Below are 5,000 nucleotides of genomic sequence, written 5' to 3' on the forward strand. Positions count from 1 at the left end.
CACCGAAATATATCAGTGACCTTATAACTATTAATGCAGAATCCAGCTACTGTTAGCTCAAACTAGAGTGCCCACAAAGACAACACTCGGGAATCGGGCCTTCTGTGCTGCTGCCCCGCAATTATGGAACTCGCTTCCTCAGTCATTAACGAAAATAACATCAGTGGACTCCTGTAAGGTGCAGTTAAAGACTATTATTTACACAAGCCTATGAGGACTTCGTGTAGGTTATTTTTATTATGAACAGATATATTCTGTTAGTTTTCCTTTTTATATATCAATATTGTAATTTTACCTAGGCTTTCTAATATTTGTATATATGTAGAGAGTTCTTATTTTTTCAAGTGATTGTAACACGCTGGTGATCATATTTTAATGTAGCCAGTGCGATAGAAATGATTAAAACTCATTGTCTTCAGGCAAAAATCAGGGGAAAATTGACGACTTTCATATTTTTATTAATATCTCTGCAGGTATTTACAGCAGTGTTTCAAGCTTCATCCCATTTGAAAGAGGAATAAATTAGCTCTATAAAAATGATTAATTTGTCTCCATACATTCAATACAGTTTTAAAAAAAAAATTAATTGTGAGAAAATTTGCATAATTTATGCTAAAAAATGGATGCCGTTTAGTCCAAAATGAAGTGTCTTTACAAGATATGTTAAAAGAGAAGTTGTTATTTTAAATCCAGACAAATTGCATATTAAATTTCCCTGAAAATAAGCAAATGAACAATTTTTACACACTTTTTTTCAACACCCACTTTATTTTTAAAAAATGGGAAACAATTTTTTTTTTCAGGGGCTAGGGTGTGGGGGTTATGGCAAAATAATGCAATGAGCCTTTCTAAACACTTAACCCATACTGACATGATTTTGTTATTTTTTGCTAAAAATTCTCAGAAATGGCCGATTTAAAAAAAATCGGAAATAATAATAAAAATAATAAAAAAATTACAATAAAATGCATGTTGCAAATAAAGTTAAGTTAACAACATGGAAAAGACAAGGATTTGTATCTTTGTTGATATGAGAAGCTTTCCTGGTCCCCCCTGGTTTGGAACACCAGTAATAAAATCCTTACTATATCGCCACGCACGCTGGGGGTCTCGTTCACTCAGCATGTGAACTCATTGTAGGCAGGCCATTACTCATATATCTACCTGAAAAGAAACAAAACCAAGTTTTAGTTAATCTCACAAAAAAAGTACATCATTTTGTCTCAGACCTCCTTTACAATTACTATGCTACCATTTTTTTCTCTTTTTTAGTATTTTTTGTTACATCCTATCTAAGACTATATAAACAAAATGCACCAGAGACCTAAAGAACATTATTAGCTGTGATATTCCCTGCTATGAAAGATGTCAAAACCATTTTGCTCTTTGGTGACATGCATGTGTTTACACTGACATTGTGGTGCGGCACAATAGGAGTAAACCTTTCTCTGGGCCTTTTCCTGTTTATAGCACACAACACAGGATTTCTTTTGTTCAGAGAAACGGGGAACATGTACGGTTTCAAACTCTGAGGGTTGAGCCCTTTGCCTCCCTGGTTTATAAGAAGGGGGATCACCATCCTCCTGAAAGCCACAGATTTCCCGAACAATTTCATCGCGAAAATCACATTGCGAATACCCAGTCGGTCTTTTGATCTCTGTGTGCTCAGCCCTATGTGCCTGAAACAAAATGAAACTGTTAACCACAGCAATATCAATGAGATGGAAAAACAAAATTTTCCACCATCGCACACATTTCCGCTGGGTGCTAAATGCAGAGAGGATCTGGTGAGACCTGTCGACAGCATTCATTTTCATGTTGCAGGTCTTAAAAATTTTAGGCTGTTTTACACTCTCTCTCCCCACCGTCCATCCGTTCTTACTCTCAGGGTCACTTGGCCCTGTTCATTTGCATTTCCCACAGTTGTTATCATGGACACAACCTTATTGTCTACCCACTGCAGCACCAGACAGGGAGAGTCCCTCACCCCACTCTTTGCTGTTTTTAAGAATAGGTGGGAAACTACGCCTGCTTTCTAAAATTGTGCCTGTGGCAACAACACCCTGATCAAAAGATGTTTAAAAAGGATAAGGGTGGAGTAAAAATTGTCCACAAAAAGATGGTATCCCATCCCAAAGTAAGGGGCCATGAAACGCATAACAACATCATACCCAAGCCCATGTTCACCAATAGTTTGCCCTGCAGCTCTACTGATGTAGATGTTAAAATCAATTGTGAAATACCTTGTGCGGGGAGGGATTGAGTGGGCCCAGAGACCATGGTAGAGGGTCTTTGTACTCCACTTCGGACGTGAACAACACTGAAATGAATCAAAAGTGCAACCTTCTGATTTCATCAGCCATCAGAAAGGGTGTAGGAAGAGCCTAGACCACTAAAGATCTTTTCTTGTGCGTAACTATTTGTGTGATCAACTATACCATTTATCATACTATCAGCAGTGATCGCTAGCCCTGGGACTACTTAAACTTACTAGTCCTGAGTAAATCTCTGGTAGTCCTTCCTGATATCAGCATGGCAATATTATTTTCAATACCTTTTCGCCATCTTTGTAAATAACCCAAGGAAAAGTGTTTTTCCATTCAGGGTGGAAATGCCTGACTTTAATGGTTCGATCCTCTTGATCATATGAAGATTTCTTAGTCGCTTCTTTGCTCTTGCTCTCTTTTGTCTCCAATGTCTTTTCTGCGTCTCGGCTACCCTCTTTTTGGCAATTGTTTGGATAATCTCTGTTGTTAGAACTATAAAAATTAGGCTTCTAATCTCTTCATGATAAGAACACGGGCATTCGAGACAAAGATGGTGGGCTGGGAGTTTGTTTAGTCTTCTCGCTTCAGTCCTCACATTTGGACTATTTGTTTTCGTGATCGAAACGTTGCGAGGAACACATCGAAACAACATTTACAAGACGTGTATTTTGTTTTTCACCTAATATTTTTTTTAGACATTGCAAAAACTGATTACAAAGTAGTTACTGGTCCTGTGACTAGTGGTTCCAAGTTTCTACTAGTCCAGGACTAGTGGACTACCGCTAAGGCGGAGCACTGTATCAGTGAAAAAAAGTTTAAAAACAGAATAAGCCGTGGTGAGGGAACCCCTCGTGTAGCGTCCAGGGAGTTGAATGGCAGGTGTGTCAGATGGATTGCAGGGTGGAACAGGACTCTCACCATCATCAGTGTCATCATAGCTCTGGAAACTGGTCTCATCCTCTGAATCACTATCAGCAGCACCACTACGACCTCCAGCACCAGAGTTAGCAGGCAGATCAACAACACAGACCCTGGGAACTACACAAACAGAAACATACATTTCACTATTTCATTTCAGTGGTTCAATATAAGCACCATTCAAACATGCTGGCTACTTTTATGTTTTCGAAACCCATGACTACTTTATAATAAATGAAACAAACAATATTTGATTTAAAAAAATTACACACTTTAGAAATAATTACTTACCAGGTCGTGCAGAAGGAGGTACTTGGCCATAGACCCTGGCTGGAGTAGCAGCTAAATAAAAAGAAACAGAAATATTGTTATGATACAAAGACGATAAAAGAAAACACAAGCTACCAGCTGTATTGAATTACTATCTACAATGACAATAAAATAATACTGACCTGCAAGAATTGCACTAACATCTGCAACCAGGGGTGCAGCTGGGGAAGTTGCAGATGCAGGTGGTAGAGCTGCAAAAGCAGCTGTAGCAAGAGGTGCAGGTGTTACGGGTAAACGCAACACTACAGATTGAATGTCTGTGTTGTAGTTTGAAATGTACTTTAGGTCAAAATGATTTCAAGCTAGTTCAAAATATTTTAAACTAGGTTGGATTGTCAAAATGATTTTAACCCAGGTAAATGTGTTTTAAGCCAAGTTGAAATGACTATCAATGTTTAGAAGTCGTCCATTCTCTTTATTTTGAGTCATATCTTTTAAAACAGATTTGTTGGGTTAGCGTTAGGGTGTATCATATATCGAATGTCATCTGAAAATAAAAGGAATTTACTGAAATATGAGTCTGCTGTTCTTGTTTTTAATGAATGTAACTCTTCACCACTATTTACATTCTTTGCTGTTTGGATAACATTTTCAACATATCTATTCCCCCAGTAACTACTCATTTACTTTACAAATTAAATTACATGTAACAATATTATAAATAGAAAAAATGTTCCATTTACATTATATAGTTTTAACTATGGCTATTGCTCCGAAGCCATTTTACAGGCTTTTGTAAGTGTGATTTCCTTGGAATGATCAAATGAAATGTTTGGCTTTTTTATTTTACTTAGTCTATTTGTGGAAATATAAGTTGAGATTAATCCAAACTTTGTGCTAATTCTTGTATAGTCTTTTTCAAGTTCTTCAATTTGACCTAGCAATACATTTGGATGAAGGGGGTTTGTCTTGTCTTCTCTATTTATTTTAAGTGCAACATAATCATGAAGTTTAAAGTTTTGTTTTGGGGTTCTTGCTTCTTTCATTTTTTTGTTATATTTTTGCTGTGTTGTGTAGACTTGTTGTTGTTCCCTTTTTCTTTTTGCTGCTCTTGTCACTGGTTCTTTGTGTGGCTCTCTTTCTTGTTCTTTTTCTGGTTGTGGTTTAATTTGTGTGTTGGGTATGAATTCTGTTTGTTCCTCAGTATTTTCTTCTGTCCCTGTTTCCAGTTCTCGGTGAATTTCATGTTCTGTGTTGCTTGTTTCTGTTTCTTGTGCACTTTCTTTTTCACCAACTTGTAGGCTTTTGAGTTCTTTTCTTGGAAGGCATCCAAACACTACCTCATAAGGAATTTTTGCAATTGCCCTGTGAATTATGTTTTTTTTGTATGCTGCTTCTCCCAGCTTTACACACCATTTGTTTGGTGACAAGCCGAGTTCTTTAATTATATTAGAAATGTTTTCTTTGCTTGTTCGATTAGCCCGTTCCACAAGCCCTTGTGTGGATGGATTTCTTGGTGCACCAAATACTTGCTTAATTTTGTGT

The sequence above is a fragment of the Montipora capricornis genome, chromosome 6, assembly GCF_036669925.1.
Source record: "Montipora capricornis isolate CH-2021 chromosome 6, ASM3666992v2, whole genome shotgun sequence".
Lineage (NCBI taxonomy): Eukaryota > Metazoa > Cnidaria > Anthozoa > Scleractinia > Acroporidae > Montipora > Montipora capricornis.